Source organism: Vombatus ursinus, unplaced genomic scaffold (genome assembly GCF_900497805.2).
Source record: "Vombatus ursinus unplaced genomic scaffold, bare-nosed wombat genome assembly UNPS02014818.1, whole genome shotgun sequence".
Classification (NCBI taxonomy): Eukaryota; Metazoa; Chordata; class Mammalia; order Diprotodontia; family Vombatidae; genus Vombatus; species Vombatus ursinus.
Window position 1 is genome coordinate 62,565,210 of NW_020954596.1, and position 20,915 is coordinate 62,586,124.

Below are 20,915 nucleotides of genomic sequence, written 5' to 3' on the forward strand. Positions count from 1 at the left end.
GTCTCCACACCATTGTTGTTTGTCCTTTGTTTTTGAAGAGGACCAATGATGTCAGGAGGGTGATGACTTGAAAGTGAATTGGATTTAAGTGAGGCAGGGCTGTGCAAAATCATCAGCCTCACTCTCTCTTCCAGAATCATCTGACTATAGTAGGAAGACATAGGTCAGGACAGCTGGAGATGGCTGCAGATACAGTGGAGGGCCTTGGCCTTTTTAGGCTGAGGTCTTTCTTAGGTTTCAGTTTGTCTGAGGCAACATCCATTTAGTGATTTAAGGCTAGGTAAGAAATGAAACAAAAGATAACCTAGTTTGTCTACTCAAAAAACAACAACAACGACAACAACAAACAACCTCCCCCCCCCAAAAAAAAACCCAACAAAAAACCAAACAAAAACCAAGGGAACAAATCCAACAATCAGGGAGGGGAAGACTCTCAGAACAGAAACAAATGCTATTTACACTCACTCTGAACCATCAAAACCCAAACAATGACCAAATGAGGCTTGGCCCAGGACCTATTATTGGCCAATCAGTGAGAGTCAGAGTGATCTGGGTTTAAGGCAGAGTCAAATAGTTCCCTTTGAATCCCAATGGTCCTTATCAAAGCCTGGTTTTCTAGAGCTCAGTTTCAAGAAATCATAATGAAGCATTGGAGTTGGGGTTTAGTGCAGGTGTGTGTGTGTGTGTGTGTGTGTGTGTGAATTGCTTGTGATTCCTTGAATGGGTGAAATAGTCAATTTTTCTACAATTAGATATAGAATAATTGGAAATGCAAAGAACTAGAAGATGAACACACTAGAGTGAATGAATTTCAGTCAAGATGTAAATGATAATTGTAAATGGATTCTTGTTTTGATAAGGGGAGGAATGGTAATGTCCTGGATGTGTGAATTACAGAGTAGGGATGACATGAAAGCACAAAGGGGGAAGAAATGGAGACAAATGTCAAGCTTCACAATTTTGTCATGGGCCTTTTTCTATGTCAGCTAAACAGGAACTGTATGTATTTTGAGTGCATATATGCATTGAATTTTATTCATTTTAGGTGACTGTGGCTATGCATACATCATCCATTAGTAGGGACTATTCTGACTACATTAATCCCAATAAAATCATATGAAAGCGCAGATAGTTTATGTTCCTGGACATTCTGACTTGATTAGTATGCTGGATGTTAGAGACAAATTCATTTTCTTCTTGAAAACTATAGATTATATTGAAGGGTGATACAATTGTCATTCACACAATAACTTGTCTTTCCCATTGACCCAGTGTAGTCACACCATGATAATATGTGTAATTTAATGCTTGCTGATGGATTCAGAGGAGCTCTTCCAACATCTTCATTATTCAACAGCAACAGACTCCATTCAACATCCATTTTGCCATGAAAGAAAGCATTTCAAAAAACTTCTGATTGGAAAAATCTCTCTTCCTAGAGAGGCCAATGCTTAAAAATGAAAAGTGCCTATTGCTCTTAGAGGCCCCATCCCAAGCTCAATGGGTAGATTTCCTGGCTACTAGATTTAATGGTTATTCATTAGAGCTGCAATTGGAGCAATGGAGAGACTGGGATTTTGAGTGACAGGATACATGTCCAAATCCTGGTCCTGCTATTAACTTATTTATGTGACCTTAGGCATATTCCTTCACTTTTATGGACCTCAGATTCCTCAGCTATAAAATGACAGAGTTGGACTAGATGACCTCTAGACAGCTCTTCTAAGTCTATGAGCCTTTTGTATTGCCTTTAAGCTTGACTATCTATAAAAAAAGGAAATAAGCATTTCTATAGAGCCTATGTGCCAGACACTATGTCAAGCACTTTACAAATATTACTTAATTTGATCCTCCTGCTATTATTTCCATTTTATAGTTGAGGAAACTGAGGCAGACAGAGGTTAAATGACTTATAGGGTCATATAGTTAAGAATTATATGAGGGAGGATTTGAACTCATGTCTTCTTGACTCTAGTCCCAGCACTTTATCTACTGAGCCACCTAGTTCCCTCCTATGAGCACTGTGATTGAATTCCATTCCATTGGTCTTCATAACAAACACCACAGTGACTAGCTGGAAGCAATTACCTAGACAAAATATTCCTGCAATTTGACTCATTCTTGTCAATTTTCAGGCACCAAACTAATACATTAATTAGAATCTTAAAGTCCTGGTAGATATTCTGGTTTTATTGATTCTGCTACAGTAGTTCTTGAATCTATTCCCTTCTTTCTAGTCATGGGGCCACCACCCTTGTTCAAGCCCTCATCACTTCTCAAGTGGATTTTCACAGTATTTTTCTGCGTGATTTTCCTACCTCAAGTTTCTCCCTTCCAATTTGTCCTCAACAGAGCTGCCAAATTGGCATTCCTACAGCACAGGTCTGACTATGTCATTTCCCTTCTCAGGAAATTTCACTGGCTTCCCATTCTCTCTAGAATAAAACACAAACTCCTCTGTCTGACATTTCAAGCCCTTTGTGATCTAGTACTAACATATTTCTAGGCTGATTTCACATTATTCTCGCTATTCACCCCCCACAGTCTACTTTCTGGCCAAACTGTTCTACTTGTTTTGTCTACTTAACATTCCATCTCCAGTCTCCCTACCATCCTACAGGTAATCCTTCACTCCTGGAATACTCTCCCTCTTCTCTTCCACCCCTTGGAATCTCTAGAAGGCTCCCTTCAAGGCTCAGCCCAAATGTTATCTCCTACCTGAGACCTTTCTTGATTCACCCAATTGTTAGTGCTTATTTTGACCATAACAACATCCCTTTCCAGAGAATAGTATAAACTAGAGACTGGCCCTTGGGGCTTGAAGGCCTTTATCTGCAGTTCATTTTCAGTGGTTTTGGGAAGACTGCCAGAATTGTGGGGGTGGAGAGACTTAATCTGGGGAATTTCGGGCTGCTTTTCACTCCTCAACTCCCAAATATCTCATTCTCTCCAAACCCACCAAGAACCAAACCAGAAACAGTTATATATATAACCCCCAGCTCCTTTCTCTATACAATTCAGCTCTTTAATTATCTTCATACATGCTGTTTTCTTCAATCAACAAGCATTTCCTAAGCACCCACTATGTATAAGCATTTACTATGTAGAGAGGCAGTATGGTATAATATTATAATGGGCAGCAAGCTGGCCCCTAAGTTAGAAAGATCTGGTTTCAAATCCCTCCTCTGATAATTTCTGGCTGTGTGTGTGTGTGCGCAAACGCGCACACACACGCACAAACCACTTGACTTCTCATTGTTCTAGGCAGCTCTCTAAGCTAAATTGAAGAGAAGGTGCTGACCTACGCTGATGGAGAGAATATCCTCACCTGGGAGTTCCTTTTAACCAATGAAATCCAAGGTTCAGTTCCTATTCCTGTGCAGAAGATAAGCTCTTTGGTCTTTGGATCCCCCAAATCGAGCACAATGCTTGGCATATCATTAGAACTTAACATCAATAATAAAAGTAAAAAAAAAATGATCATGTCAAAAGATGCAGAAAAAGCTTTTGATGAAGCACAATACTAATTTCTATTAAAAACACTTGAAAGTATTGGTATAAATGGATTTTTCCTTAGATTAATAAAAAGTATTTATTCAAAATCATCAGCAAGCATTATTTATAATAAAGATAAACTAGAAGCCTTCCCAGTAAGAATAGGTGTGAAACAAGGATGCCCAATGTCACCAATATTATTCAATATTGCACTGGAAATCCTAGCTACGGCAATAAGAGAAGAAAAAGAAATAGAAGAAATCAGAATAGGGAATGAGGAAATAAAAGTATCTCTTTTTGCAGACAATATGATGATATACTTGGAAATCCCAAAGATTCAACTAAAAAGTTAGTTGAAACAATAATTTTAGCAAACTAGCAGGATATAAAGTAAATCCCACACAAATAACATATTACATTATATATTATATTCAGATTATTATATATAATATATGTTATAATACTGTGTATTACAAACCAAATTCAGCAAGAAGAGATAGTAAAAAATACCCCATTTAAAATAATTCTAGCCAGTACAAAATACATGGGGGTACACACGCCAAAACAAACCCAGGAACTTCATAAGCAAAATTATAAAAAACTTTTTATGCAAATAAAATCAGATTCAAATAACTGGAGAAATATGAATTGTTCATGGGTAGGCAGGGCAAATATAATAAAAATGATAATTTTATCCAAGCTAATTTATATTATTATGCTAATGCTAATCCAATTAAATTGCCAAATTTTTTTGCCGAATTAGAAAAAAATAACAAAATTCATTTGGAAAAACAAAAAGTCAAGAATATCAAAGGAAATAATGAAAAAAATGTGAAGGAAGGAGGTTTAATAGTACTGGATCTTAAACAATATTATAAGGCTGTAATTATCAAAACTACCTGGTACTGGCTAAGAAACAGAAAGGTAGATCAATGGAGACACACTATTTACAGTGGCAAATAAACATAATAACCTTATATTTAACAAGTATAAAAATGTAAGATTTTGGGATAAGAATTCATTATTTGGTTAAATATTGTTGGGAAACCTGGAAAACAATGTGACAGAAATTGGGCATAGACCAATATCTTACACCATTTACCAAGATAAGGTCAAAATGGATACATAACTTAGATATAAAGAGAGATTTTGCAGAAAATTAGAAGAACACAGAACTTATTATTTATCAGATTTATGGATAGGAGAACAAATTATGAATAAACAAGAGTTGGAGAGCAAAGTTAGGTATAAAATAGATAATTTTGATTACATTAAATTAAAAAGTTTTTGTACAAATAAAACAAATATAGTCAAGATCAGAAGGAAAGCAGAAAACTGGGAAAATTTTTATAGGCAGTTTATCAGATAAAGGCCTCATATTTTAAATATATAAATGTACTTTGTCAAATCTGTAAGAATATGAGTCATTTCTCAATTGATAAATGGTCAAAGGATATGTACAGAAAGTTTTCTGATGAAATCAAAACAATTTTTAGTCATATAAAAAATGTTCTAAATCATTACTGATTGGAGAAATGAAGGTTAAAACAGTCTTGAGATATCATTTTACATCTATCAGATTGGCTAAAATGGTAGAAGGGAAAAACAAAAAATGTTGGAGAGGATGTGGAAAAATTGGGACACCAATTCATTGTTGTTGGAATTGTGAACTGATCCAACCATTTTGGAGGGCAATCTGGAATTATGCCCAAAGAGTTATTGAACTACCTATGTCCCTTGACTCGGCAATACCACTACTTGGTCTATTTGCAAAGATAATTAGGGAAAAAGGAAAAGAACCTATATGTTCTAAAATGTTTATAGAAGCTTTCTTTCTGATGGCAAAGAACTGGAAATTGCAGGGATGTCCATTAATTGGGGAATGGCTACACAAATTGTGATATATGATTGTGATGGGATAATACTAGGCTATAAGAAATGATGAGCTCAATCATTTTAGAAAAACATGGAAAGAGTTGCATGAAATAATGAAGAGCTAAATTAGCAAAACCAAGAGAACATTGTATGCAATAACAGCAACCATGACTTTGAATGAATGTTATTTTGTCTATATAAATACCCAAATTAACTATAAAAAACATATGAAGAAAGACACTATCTGAATCCAGAGAAAGAATTGATAAATGGGAATATGTATAGAATAACTTTACATATATATATGTATGTGTATGCATGTATGTATGTATATATATGTATATATATATACATGTTCCTATTTGCTTTTGTGTCTAATGGTAGTCATCTCTAGGGCAGGGAGGGAAGAAAAAAAGAAATTTACATGATAACTTTGTTGTATATTTGAAAGGAAGAGCAAGTTGTGCACAGTAGATTTGCAGTCTCGTGAACAATCATCTTTTTATTGTACTGTTATGGAAATGCTTATTTTATTCCAAAAATTAAAAATAAAATTTAGTATGATAAGAGAAGAACTTAACAAGAGTTTGTTTAATTGAAATTAGTACTTTGCAATGTCTCTGTTTTAAGAGTGGAGAGAAACAATGGTGGCCTGAGCTCCTTGGAAATTTTGCCTAATGCCTGGGCATTGGGGAAATTTATCTTACCTTTACATGGCAACCTGTTTGGTCCTGAAGAGCTTCCACCCATGAAACCGGCACGTCCATTTGGAAATGCTTAGGTAGTGAGACAAGGCCACTGAAGTGGCTTCTTCCCTCTTTAGTCAGCCCAAGGATGCTTCAGATAGGAACAAAGTGAGGTCTAGAAGCCACCTCCATAGGGACAGCTTTGAGATTTTTTTAGGCTGAAAGATGCCATGGTTTCCTTCAAATGATTTCACCTGTTCTTTACCCATCTGTTCATTCATTTTAAGGCATCATAATACAATCTCCTTTACTTTAGTTACAGAATAAAGCACTTTCCTGCCTTTTGCTTTGTATACAGTGAACTCAGAGGTTAAATTCATATATAATTGGTATTAGATGGATATTTTATTTCTATTCTTCTGTGTGGGCATATAGAAAGGAGCTGTGGACCAAGGGTTGGACTTGGAATCAGGAGAAAAAAGAGTTTGAATGTGCTTATTAAGTACATTATTGTGCAGTGATGCTTGGTATTTACTGTCTATGTAATTATGAGCAAGTCACTTAAACTCTTTGGGCCTCAGTTTCGTTATATGTATAATAAGCATAACATCATGTTAATAGTTACCTCAGGGCTGCTAAGAAGATCAAATGAGGAAATGTAAGTAAAGTGCTTTGTAAACTGTAAATTACAATTTGAGAACCAGATATGATTTTATGATTGAGATAGCCCACACTAGCAACCAGGAAGAATAACAATCAGCCTTTATTAGGCACCTGCTATGTGCCCAGTTCTGTGCTCGGAGCTGAAGATATAAATGAGAAGAATGTAAAACACACTCATTTTTAGTTATGGTTCTATTTTCTTGTAGAAAGCAACATACTTTATTGAATTGAGGCCAGATTAAAATGATTAATGTTGGGGTTCTCAGCATTAACATTTGATATCACTTTAAATCATTTTTCTCTTATTTTTATATCATGTTTGTTTCAGAATATATCCCTCCCTCTCCCCAGTGTGCCATCTCTTATATAAAAATTAAGAACAATTAAAAAGTAGATCAATAAAACTGACCAACGCATTATACACTCATAGTCTTCTACCTCTGTGGTGAAGGGAAGGAGGTATATTTTCTCAATTCTTCTCTGGAGCCAGCCTCGGTCATTTGAACTAGTCAGTTCAGTCAGTAAATATTTGTTAAGTACCTACTACATGCCATGCACTGTACTAATCACTAGGGTTACAAAGAAAGGCGAAAGATATGCTCTGCCCTCAAGGAGCTCACAGTCTAATGGGACACACAACATGTAAACTACTATATACAAACAAGCTATATACAGGATAAATAGGAAATAATCAAAAGAGGGAAGGCACTGTTATTGGGAAGGATTAGGAAAGGAATCCTCTAGAAGATGAGATTTTAGTAGTTACATAATTTTCAGTTTCTTTTCCTTCTTTCTTTTTTTTTTTTGTTCTTTCCATTTATGTTGTTATAGTCATTGGGCATGTTATTTTTCCTGGTTTGACTTACTTCACTCTGTATCACTTCACATAAGTCTTTCTTTGATTCTGTGAATTCTTTAGATCCATCATTTTACTTAGTACTATTCCATTCTATTCAGGTACTACAATATTCACTGCATATTTATATATACATAGGATTAGTTACTTCCCAGTCAATGGACATCCATTCTGTTTCTAGTTCTTTGTTATTAAAAAAATACTGTCTATGAATAATTTGACATATATGGGACCTTTTGTCTTTGACTTTCTTGGGTTATGTGCCTAGCAATGAGCTCTTTGGGTCAAAGAAGAGAGGCACTTTCATCATTTCTTGAAAACTTGACACTAAGTTGCTTTCTGGAATGGTTGGACCAATTCACAACCCCATTAGTAGTGTATTGGTGGGCCTATCTTCCCATAGTGCCTACAACATTGGCTATTTCCATATTTTGTCATTTTTTCTGAGTTTTGGGGAAGCTGATTAAAAGTCTCTAATGAGCAGAACCATGTAACTCTTCTCCATTTATAGTAATCAGAAACTAACTCTTTGAGTTGAAAGGATCATGGTTTCATGGAAATTACCAAGATAATGTCAAAATGGATACATGATCTACATATAAAGAGAGATTTTACAAGAAAATGAGAAGAACATAGAATATATTACTTATCAGACTTATGGATAGGTGAACAATTTATGAATAAACAAGAGATAGATAGCAAAATTTGGTATAAAATGGATAATTTTGATTACATTAAATTAAAAAGATTTTGTACAAATAAAACAAATATGTCCAAGATTAGAAGGAAAGCAGGATATTGGGAATTTTTTTTTATAGACAGTTTACCAGATAAAGGTCTCATATTTAAAATATCTAAAGACCTTTGTCAAATCTATAAGAATATGAATCATTCTCTAATCGAGAAATTGTTAAAAAATATGAACAGGCAATTTTCTGATGAAGAAATCAAAGCAATTTACAGTAATGTGAAAAAAATACTCTAAATCATTTAAAACAACCTTGAGCTATCATTTTACACCTACCAGATTGGTTAAAATGGTAGAAGGGGAAAATGACAAATATTAGAGAGGATGTGGAAAAATTAGGACACCAATTCACTGTTGGAATTGTAAAATGATCCAACCATTTTGGAGAGCAGTCTGGAATTATGCCCAAAGAGTTATTAAGCTACTTATACTCTTTGACCCAGCAATACCACTACTTGGTCTCTTTGCAAAGATGATTAGGGAAAAAGGAAAAGAACTTATATGTTCTAAAATGTTTTCAGCAGCTCTCTTTCTGGTGGCAAAGAACTGGAAATTGCAGGGATCCCCATCAATTGGGGAATGGCTGAACAAGTTGTGATTCATGATTGTGATGAGATATTACTGTGCTATAAGAAATGATGGACTTAATGATTTTAGAAAAACATGGAAAGACTTGCATGAAATAATGAAGAGCTAAATGAGCAGAACCAAGAAAACATTACATACAGTAACAGCAGTATCATCTTAAGAATGACTTTGAATGAATAAGTTATTTTGTCTATTATAAATACCCAAATTAACTATAAAGGACATATGAAGAAAGATGTTATCTGCACCCACACGCACTCTCATTTGTGTCTAATGGTAGCCATCTCAGAGGGAGGGAAAGAAAAAAAAAGAAATTTACATGATAATTTTGTTGCATATTTGAAAGGAATAACAAGTTGTGCACAGTAGATTTGCATTTTCACATACAATTATCTTTTTTATTGTACCATGTTATGGAAATGCTTGCTTTATTCCATAAATTAAAAATAAAAAGAAGAAATAAGAGCTGGATCTGGAGCCCAAAGACCTGGGTTTGAGTTCTGCATCTGCTATTTACTACATGACTTTAGGCAAGCTGTTTAACCTATCTAGGCCTTATTCTTATTTCTCATTTGTAAAATGAGATTAGATGATCTCTGAGGTGCCTTTCGGTTCTGAATCTGTGATTATGGGAATAAACATTAGGCCGGCTGATTTCTCCTTCCTCACATTGCTAATGCTCAGTCTGTGATTTTGGCCACATCTTTGACTACCTGGATAAAAACCTAATCCTATGTTGGAGTGGTGCCCTGTGGATCAGTCAATTAATGATAATAAAATATCCTTCAAGGTAGAACTGAATTATTTAGGTCTGGTCTGTAGTTTGGTAGTTCTGTGTAGGGTGTGGAAGTATATGGGGGTCAGAGAGCAGGAAGTTTGGGATTACCAGTAGAACTGTTGGTGAGAATACATTATTCCTTGCCACTTTAAGCCCTAAAATCACAAGGTACTAGATCAGTGCCAACTATTATTAATGCATCCTTGTATTTTTAAATATCATCACAGTGTTTGTGATAGGCTCAGCAAATTCTTGTGTTTAATCAAAATGGTCAAGACATTTAATACCATCACTACTTGCTGCTCTGTTGTGAGGGGCCATTACATTTATGCCGATGGGTATTTAGCAAGTTTTTCGTGATGGTAAAATCCAATACAAGATACTGTAAACTACTACTAAAATACTGATTAAAGAAGCATTTTTCTTTCTCTCCACCTCTTCATTTGATGTCTGCTACTACCTGGGCAGAACATCAGTCAAGACTTGCTAGGTGGTGTTGAATGGATGTTCTCCTGAATATTGATTCTGCAGCAATGCATCAAAAGTAAGTCCTAGAATTAACTCTACAGCTTGTTAATAAATAACAATCAACAGAAGCCCATTAAGAAGAATAGGGGTTGGTGTTCCCTAGAGGAAACATTCATAGTGGAGTCCACAGTGAATCGTTTTCAGAAATCAAATTACATAGATGCATAAACTTTCATGTGTGTCTTATCAAAGGCACACTTTAAATTCTGGGCCAGCTTTCTTCATTTCCCAGCATATTCCTGGCCTGCTTCTCCTCTCTACTCCCACATAGGTGCATGCTGGGGAGTACCAGGCAATTTGCATTAAGCAAAACATTAGGAAGGCAAATGGGCTGGGAAAATAACAAAGTTTTTTCCCCCAAAACTAAATATATGTGGCTTTTGGATCATCCGAAAGTTTGAATTGTACATGGCACAGCTCTCCCTTCCAACCACCCCCACTAGGAATAAATTGAAAGCTGAGGATAGGAGTGGTTAGCTTGCTAAAGCTGGGATGTCTTTATCAGAAGCATAGAATTACTTGGGGAGAATCGAAAATCTTTTGTATCCAAGAAGCAAACTATATTCAGCCCCCTCTCTCAGCTTTTCCTGGTTTCAATGCACGAAGGGTTAGGGGGAAAAGCTGAGAAAAATACTGGGGAATTTCTCTGAGAAACCTCAAACAACAGGGCTATTTGGTTTACAAGGAAAAGGAATTTGTTATTTTTTGACTGCCACTGTTTTCCTCTCATTGTCATGCCTTTATTTACTTTCTTATTTCTTTCTAATAGGAAAGAGAGCAGAGGTGGAAAAAACGGCCCACATCTGAGAATGAGATATCATGCAGTGGGTTCCTGAAGCTCTCAAAAAAATTGTTTTATTGATTTTTTTTTATGCCACTGACACTTTCCCATAACCCTTTTCTGCAGAGAAACTTCCCTGGTAACAAAGAAAAAGAGTTAAGTGAAACGAACCCTCACACTGACCACATTTGACAGCACTGGCAACATTCTGTACCTGCTGTTCACCACTTTTCGACCAAGAGCAGGGAAGTGTGTTTCATTATTAGTTCTTTGGAACCAAAATTGGTTATAGTATTTAACACGAATTCTGATTTTTTTTAGTCTTGTTTTTCCTTACTTTATTGCAAAGCTCCTTTTATGACTCTAAGCTTCTCTCAGAAACAAAATCCATCTTTTTGATAACAAGATTCTACTGGTGGTGTATTACTATGAGTCATGGAATACTGCAATCTTGGAGAATTAGAAATAACTATTATTCAAAGGGCAATGAGTAGGTTCATGGTGGACCTACCCGAGCTGAAAATACACCTAAAGAAATAAACTTAAAAATGATTGACATTTAGTAAATGAGGTAGCTCTTGGTGGGGGGGGGGGGGATGAGCATCAGGAAGAAATCACATCAGTTGAATGCAACCTACAAGTCTATACCATAGAAATTTGACTATCGTTGATGGTCAGGTCTTGCTCATGGAAAGGATTCTTTTTCTTGAATAAGAAAATGATTCCAGCCTTTCTTTCTGTGGTGCCTTAAAAGACATATTCCCAGTTGTTGAGGGTATGGCCAAAGTATGTATTTTTTGCTACAGTTCTCACTCTGATTGCATTTATATGGTGTATCCTGATTCAATATTAGAAGAGCTGCTGCTACTAGTGTAAAAAATGATTATTAATATCCAATATCTTGGAGATTCAGAGCTTCCTCCAGCCCCCTTCTTCCAAAGTTCTGACTTTCAATTCAGTTTTTCTTCAGAAGAACATTACTGATAATGAGATTGCATTGATTCTCCCTATTCAGGTCAGCCAGCAAACCCCCCCCCCCCAAGTAATTTAAGTAATTTAATCTAAAGTAGGGAAGCCCATTGTGTTCTACTCAAACTTAGGTGGAGACAGATTCTTTGGTCTAGATAGCTCAAGGCTAAGAGTCGTATGGTATAGAGATATTTTCTCTGTCCAGGGGTGAAATGATGATGGAGTGATATCAGCCTCTGTTGAAAGAGTATACAAATTGTGCATCCTAACCCTAAAGTGAACTCTCTTCCAAATTGGCTTTCATGCCTGGATGCGTGCATGCCACCTGCTTTGAGAGAAATAAACACAGATACAACCTAATTCTGTTTGTCATTCTTAGATGACCTCTGAAGGTGGACACTTTAAGCATCTGGAAAAGAGAAGAGGTAAAAGGTGGGATAGGAACACAGTCCTCTGTAGTCATAGGGGATTTATTGTCAAGTGACTTTTCAATCATTTATTGCTAATGGTAAGGAATGAGGAAATGGGATGACTGTGGGAAAAGCCAGCCTGGGTGTTAAATTCTTTCTCTCTCAAAAAAAAAAAAAACCAAACCAAAAAAGAGAAGAAATAGTAAAGAACTAGAGTGGAGGAGGATATCAGGGAAATGTGTGATTGAAAAAGAATATTCAGTAGTTAAATAGCAAGAGAGAGGGCTAACTGGTGGACTGCCCAGTTGCAGTCCTGATATTGTTGCAGCTTTGGTAGAAAGCAGCATCTTAGGTAGATCCTTGGTGGCCAACTTTTAGGAAGATACATATGGACAGAATCTCATGGAATGGTCAGGTACGCCTGGATGGTGATCTGGATCCACTCCCCTGACTCCTTTCTAATTCTAGCTCTGAGAACAATAATCAGATATCCATGCTGATGAACTTAGAGATCCATCTTAATATGGTAATCATTGTGTATAATGTATTTTTGTATTTTTGTATTATTGTATTTTTGGTTCAGCTTTCATAAATGTTCCATATATAGAATCTCCTACACCATTGCTCACATCCTGAACCAACTCTGGTTGGTTATGATGCAAAGGCATCATAATTTCATAAAGGGCTACTAGTATAAGGGTTGGGCAGCTAGGTGGTATAGTGCCACACTTCTCAAACTGTGGGTCATGACCCCATAGAGTTTAAGAAGCGCTGAAAGGGTCGCATGTGGAAAAAGTTTAAGAAGCCCTGGGTAGTGGATAGAGCACTGGGCTTGGAATCAGGAAGACTCATCTTCCTCCGACATTTATTAGCTGTGTGACCCTGGGCAAATCACTTAATCCTGTTTGCATCAGTTCCTCATCGGCAAAATGATCTGGAGAAGGAAATGGCAAACCACTCCAGCATCTTGGCTAAGAAAATCACTCAAAAGGGGTCATGAAGAGTCAGATACAACTGAAATGACTGAACAACAGGTGTAAGAGTCATTCTCAGTGTAAGCAGGCATTCTTTGCCATAAGCACCATCTTGCCTTCTATATTCATCTCCGTTCTTTTTACTTATTTGCCTTTTCCTTTGTTCAAGTTCTCTGTGGCCAAGAACCATGTCATTTCCCTTTTATTGTCTTCCAGTCAATACCCTGATTGTTTGCTTCCAGCCAAAGGGGTTGAAAAGTGAGAAGGGTGCTTTATCCATGCAGTGTTTATAATTTTCAAAATGATTTCCACTCAACAACCGCATGAAGCAGGAAGGAAGTGCAAGTAGTATTATCTCCATTTTAGAGATGAGAAAATGGAGACTCCAGAAGACTCTCTGAGTGTCTAAATGTCAGAAAAAAGACTCAACATTGGACCTCTGACTCTAAGTCTAGTACTTCCTCCACTAAACCGTGCTGCTTCTAAATATACATAACAGGCTTATGCCTTCTGCTGACTCTGCTCTCCCTTTCTTAGAAATAGGAATGAAGGCATATGGATGAATGGATGGTCCATATTTATAAGTTCCATCTGCCTGAGGACGAGAGAGAATGAAGACACAAATTATGTCACCTTCTGCCAATACTGTGTGTATTTCTCTGTATTGCTCACTTCAAACTCCACTACCATATCTCTTTTGTGCAGTACAATGTGAAATGTTTATTGGCATATTTGATTGGTTTAGTTATATCCTTACTTCCCTACTTGAAATCTGTATGTCTTACGATACTATGGTAACTAAAGATAGATACTAAGTTGTATTTAACCAGTAGGGACCCTGCTGACCAAGTGTTTTATCCTGTCCAGTAATAAGAACCAAATGTTGTCAACCCAATGCTCCCCAGTCATTTATTCATTCTAACATCGGAGGGTACTCTGGTGTAACACCAGTCTCTCTCTAACTCTCAGATGGTTAAACTTCACTTTGGTTCCATCCATCTGTGATTGGCAGTGCTTGCCTTTGTTAGTCTAAGGGTTTAATGAATATATTTGTCCAATCAGACTCAAATCAATGCTTCTACTCACTAGGGAAAAACAAACAAACCCCAAAACAAAACCTTTGCCTCTTATCCCAATCCTGCTATGGTTCAATGGAAAGTTTACTTGTAAAATTATGTCAAAATTACATCTTTAATCATAACAATAGGACAAGAATAAAACCGAATATATAACTACATTAACCAGTGTAGTTATTGTTGTAACTTGTAAATCGTTCTTAGGCCAGACATCCCTGCACTCTGTCCCTTCAAGCAAACCATCCTTCTCTTCTTCAAGAATTCAAGGCCCTTCCTCATAGCCTTTTCCAGGAGGTGCTAGTTGGTTTTTACCCTAGAGTTTCTCATTCATGGTGAAACCTCCCAAAGTTTCAGTGTCTGGGCAGTGGAGGTGAATCAGGAACTTGGTACTCTCTGGACAGATTTTGTCTCCAACCCATGGGAATTACAATTTAAGGAATAGTACTGGGAACATTGGATTGGTGATAATTTCTCATTCAAGTGATTCTGTGTCTGTTACTGCTCTTGACTTGGCTCTGCATGTATTCATTTCTCTTCCACACCATCGAGTGTGAAGGAAGGGCATGTCTATAGGACATAATTAGTTCAGTCTGAGTGCCTGTTCTTGAGACTCCACCTCTGAGGAAACGTGATTTCTTATTCCAATGATTTAGGCTCTAATTGATTGGTGGTGAGCATTCAGAGTCTCAATCTCAGTGCTCCCCTTCCTGGCCATTGTCTTCTGCATCCCCGTCCCCACTCCTCCTCTCCCTCTCTCCCTTCCTCTCCCTCTATCCCCCTTTCTAACTTTAGCTATGAAAATCAAATAATCAAATCAACGCTACCATTCTTAATAAGATCATGCCAATTACTTGCCAAATAGCTTCAATCACCAACCCCTATGACTTCTCCGTCCAAAACACTTCTACCTGCCCACCAATTCCATATATGTTTTCTTCCCCTGTTTGAAAGTAAACTGAAATTCAGGTATTTTCTTGCTTGACAGTATTTGTGTTTCCAACACTTTATAAAGTATTGGAACGTAATAAATGCTCCTTCTCTTCCTTTCCCCTCTCTTTCCTTTCCCTTTTCTTTCCTCTGTGCCTCTCCCTTCCCCTCTCTACCTCTCCCTTCCATCCCTTTCCTTCCTTTTTCCTTCTCCATCCATTCCCCCTTCCACCCATCTTTCATTATTTTCTCTTTTCCTCCCTCCCTTTCTCCTTCCCTTTTTTCCTTCCTTCCTTCTTTCCTTTCTTCCTTCCTCCTTCCCTCCCTCCCCTTCCTTTCTTCTCTTTTTTCTTAATTCTTTCCTTTCTTTCTTTCTTCCTTCCTTTCCTCCTTCCTTCCTTCCTTTTCTTTCCTTCATCTTTCACTCAAGACCCTCTTTTGTCAAGGCTCAGCCCTTGCCGTTTTCTATCACTGACCCAGCACCAGAGGTTTGTTATTGGGATCAATGGATGTGCTCCTTGCATAGGATTGTAGAATTCTGCATCCAGAAATTACCTTATCAGTCACTAATAAATGTCCTTCATTGACAGCTGAGGACAGGGTGGCCCATGAAGGTGAAATGACCTTCTTGGGATCACCCACAGTTAGTGAAAGGCCTAGTTCTAGACCCTAAGTCATCTGCTTCTCAGTCAAGCAGTCTTATTTTAAATGTGAAGTAGCCATGGTTTTATTCATTGGCAAAGGCCCTTCTGTCTTGTTTCAGATGTTTTTCATGAGTTAATATAGCCCCCAATATTTGTCACCTGATGAACCAAGCTCTTGCTGCACTTAGGTGGGTCCCAAGATACATTGCTTGGCCAAAACTTTAAGCCCAGAATGGATTATCTTCAAATCACTTTGCCATCATGACAATCATAATAGTGAGTGTATTTATGGCGCTTTAAGCTTTGTAAGGTGCTTTCCAAATATTATCTCATTTTATGATCACAGCAACCTTAAGGGGATGCTATTATTATCCCGTTTCTCTAGAAAAGGAAACTGAAGCAAATAGAAATTGTCACTTGTCCAGGGTCACATGGGTAGTACGTATCTGACTCAGGTCCTCTTATCTTCAGGTCCAGCATTCTATCCACTGCACTACTTAGCTACCTATACATAAGAATATGAATGGTTTTTGCAGAAGTTATAAGAAATCACCTTAGGAAAATAAAAACTCTGTTGGCTAAGTTTTTCAGTGGAGTCTTTTGATATTTTTCTGAACTTTCTCCCTTAATTTTTCAGGGCAGCCTGTATGTGAAGGCAACATATATTTTTGAATTTCCCAGTTTTTTTAGATAATATTTCCCCCTTTCTGATAACTCTTTCTACAACTCGTTAACTCTTGAACTGGATTTGATTTGTTTTCTCCCTGTGGATTAGAGAATCCACAATTTCATTTTTCTTGTTACTTGAGGTTGCCATGAAATCATCACATGCCACAATAAACCTTAAAAAATTTTTTTTCCTGTATTTTAGAAATGTTTTTTAGTCATTGAGATTTAATTTACAAATTGGCTCTTTAGATTGACTTCTAGAGATGACACAGCAAGAATAGTAAAGTTCCAGAGTCTGAATTACTGCTTTCTTGGATTTCAGTCATTTTCATAATCTATAGAACCATTGCAATTCTAGAACACATTATAAAAGGTATAGTTTTGGGACCTTTAGATATGGAGGCAGGGATGACTGTGAACCTGAATACTTTCATCTGGAACAAATCATACCAGACTAATCTCATTTTATTTTTTGATAGGGGTATTAAACCCTTCATCAAAACCTGTCATAGAAATACCCTGTACAGGGGCAGCTAGGTGGCACAGTGGATAGAGCACTGGCCCTGGAGTCAGGACGACCTGAATTCAATTCCAGCCTCAGACACTTGACACTAGCTGGGTGACCCTAGGCAAGTCACTTAACCCCAATTTTCTCACCAAAAAAAAAAAAAAAGATATTAGGGAATCTGAATTAAAAAAAAAAGGAAATACCCTGAACACAATATACCTGACAATGTCTCTGATGATATCCTGGGAACAAGACAGAGAGATGAAGACTATGTGAGAGAATTTGTTGGATTAGTCTGATTCAGAACCAGTTGAATGACCATACCCAAAGAGTGACAACAAAGCAAAATCAACCTAGAAAGAAATCTCTGGTGAAGGGCTACCCCAGGCTCTCCTGTCCTTTGTGTTGTTCTGTTTAATATTTTTTATCAGTAGGTTAAAGCATAACAAATGCTTTTCAGATATGCAGATGATACAAGATTAGGAAAGAAAATTTGATAAATAATAAATAATGGAAACAAGATCCTTAATGTATACATAGGCTAGAATGAGAGGCTAAATCACACAGAATCAAATTTGCTAGATATAAATGTAAAGTGTTCTACTTGGATTCAAAAAATCAACTTCACATGTACAGGATTGGAGAGGTGGAACTAGACATCTGTTTTTGTTAAAAAGATATGCAATTTTTGTACAATGCAAGCTTAACATAAGCCAACATGTAACATAATCTTCTATTGTCCATCAGTCAACAAGGGAGGGGTAGGAAAGGAAACATGCATTTTTATTAAGTGCTTACTATGTACTAGATGCTATGCTAAGTCCTGGGGATTCAAAGAAAAACAAAAACAATCATTTGTCTCAAAGAACTCTCATTCTAAAGCAAGAGACAACATGTAAATAACTAAGTATAAGTGGTAGTTAATCTGAAAGTAAAAGATACTAGTACCTGGAGGAGAGGAGAGAACCAGGAAAGGCCTCTAGCAGAAGGTGAGATTTAGGCTTACTTGAAGGAAGGTAGGGAAAGTAAAAGACAGAGGTGAGGAGGGAGAACATTCCAGACGTGGAGGACAGCCAGTGTGAAGGAAGAGAGGTAGGAGATGGAGTGTGATGTGTAAGGAATAGGGAGTTAGGCCAGTGCAGCTGGGTCATAGAGTGTGTGGTAGGGAGTAAAATGTAAGGCTAGAAAGGTAGAAAGGAGCCAGGTTATGAAGAGTTTATGTGTATTTTTAATTATTTACTTATTTTAAACATTCATTTAAAGAAAATTTTGAGTTCCTGAAGCTCCCTGTCCTTTCCTCCCCTCCCTCACCCATTGTAAATGTAAGAAATGTGATGTCAATTATACATGTGAAATCATGTAAAACATATTTCCATGTTAGCCATGTTGCAAAAAGAAGAAACAAGAAAAATCAAGTGAAAAATATTGTGCTTCAATTTGCATTCAGATACCAATAGTTCTCTCTCTGGTGCTAGTTAGTATTTTTTTCATCATGAGTCCTTTGGAATTGTCTTGGATCACTATCTTGATCAGAGTAGCTAAGTCTTTCACAGTTGATCACTGTACAAAATTGCTGTTATTGTGTACAATATTTTCCTGTGTCTTCCCACTTCACTTTGCATCAATTCATATAGGTCTTGTCATGTTTTTTATTTTTTTTTCTGAAATCACCCACCTCATCATTTCTTATAACACAAAAGTATTCCACCACATTCATATACCACAATTTGTTCAGCCATTGATTGATGGTCATCCATTCAATTTCCAATTCTTTGCCACCACAAAAAGAACTGCTATAAATATTTTTGCATAAATAGGTCTTTTTTCTTTTTCTTTGATCTTTTTGGAGTACAGAGTTCATAGTAGTGTTGCTGGGTCAAAGGATATGCACACTTTTATAGCCTTTGTGGCATAGTTCTAAACTGCTCTCCAGAATGGTTGGATCAGTTCACAACTCTACCAACAGTGCTATGAAGAGTTTTTAAATGCTAAAAAAAGGACTTATACTTGTTCTTGGAGGTTAATAGGGATCCATTAGAATTTATAGAGGGTGATGTAGTCCAGACTTTTCCTTTAGAAAAATTACTTTGGCAGACGAGTTTAGATGACATAGATTAGAGTAGGGAAAGATAAGGCAGGGAATTATTGGAATAATCTGGTGAGAACTGATGAAAGCTTGAACTAATGTGGTGGTTGTGTGAGTGAAGAGAAGGGATGTTGTGAAGGTAGAAATGAAAAGATTTCACAACAGACTGGATATGTGGAGTGAGTGACAATGAGGAATTAAGGATGACAATAAGGTTGGAAGTCTGGGTGATGAGGAGGATGACCATACACTTGACAGTAATGCTGAAGATGAAAGGTTTTGAGGATACAGATACTGAGTCCTGTTTTGGATGTGTTGAGATTGAGATGCTTATGGGTTATCCAATATGATATATCTCAAAGGTAGCAGGTGATATGAGACTGGAGCCCAGAAATGAGATTAGAAATAGATCTGGGAATCATCTGCATAGAGATAACTGAACACATGGGAGCTAATGAGCTCACTAAGCAAGAGAGTACAGAGGGAAAATATAAGAGAGTTCAGAACAGAGACCTGGAGGATATTCACAGTGAATGGGCATGACATGGATGAAGAACCAGGAAGGGAGCCTGAGTAACAATCAGACAAATAAGATTAGAATCAAGTGAGATTATTGTCACAAAAACCTAGAAAGGAGACAGCATCTAGGAGGAGATGGTGATCAAAAGTTTCAAATACTGCTGAGAGGTCAAGAAGGATAAGAATAACAGATTTTGCAATTCAAAGCTCATTGGTAAGTCTGGAGAGAGAAATTTCAGCTGAATGATGAGGCTGGAAGCCAGTTTGCAGAGTGTAATGTGAAGGCATCCAATATTGATGGTTTTCTCAAAAAGTTTAGCCTCAAAGGGGATGTTAGCTAGTGAGGATGGCAGGATCAAGTGAGAATTCTTTTTAATGGTGGAGACCTGAACATATTTATAGTCATCAAGGAAGGGACCAATAGAAAGAAAAAGATTGAAAATAAAGAAGAATGGAGATGATAGTGGGGCAATCTTCTGGAAAAGGGAGAGGATGTATATAGAAGAGTTGGCCCTGGTAAGGAGAAGGAGAAGTACCTGTTTAGGGATAAGATGATAAAGGCTAGAAAGTCCAAAGTGAAGGCAGGAGAGGAATGAAAGATTGGTCAGTCTGAAAACCTTGTCAAAATTGAAGCTGTAGGAAGAACCTTCCAAAAATGGAGGACCTGGAAAGAACACGTCAATGGGAGAAAGGGGTCACACAGGCACAGAGATGGTCCAGGGTAAAAAGGTTGAAGGAGAGGGGGTTCTTTCAGAGTGGAGGCCATTGGTGTGGAGAGAAGTTCCAGGGTAAAAAGGCAGTCGTGAAATGGCGGTGATGTCTGGAGAGTCAGACTGGAACAACGTATAGCACAAAATGGCAGCTGTGATGATTTTTAATAAGAAACAGATCAATATGTTTAAAACTTAAAAAGTCAGGAGATGAATGAAAGAATGCTAGACTTTGAGTTCTGTTGAAACAGCATTGGGAAACCAGAGTATTATCAACATCATGATGAGGTATCAAAGTACAGTTTTAGTGACCTTTGGTTGCATTAATAGAGGCATAGAAAGACAGATGCTGTAGTGCCACTATGCTCTGTGCTGGTCAGATCGCATCTGGAGTATTATATTTAGCTCCAGGTGAACTTAGCAGA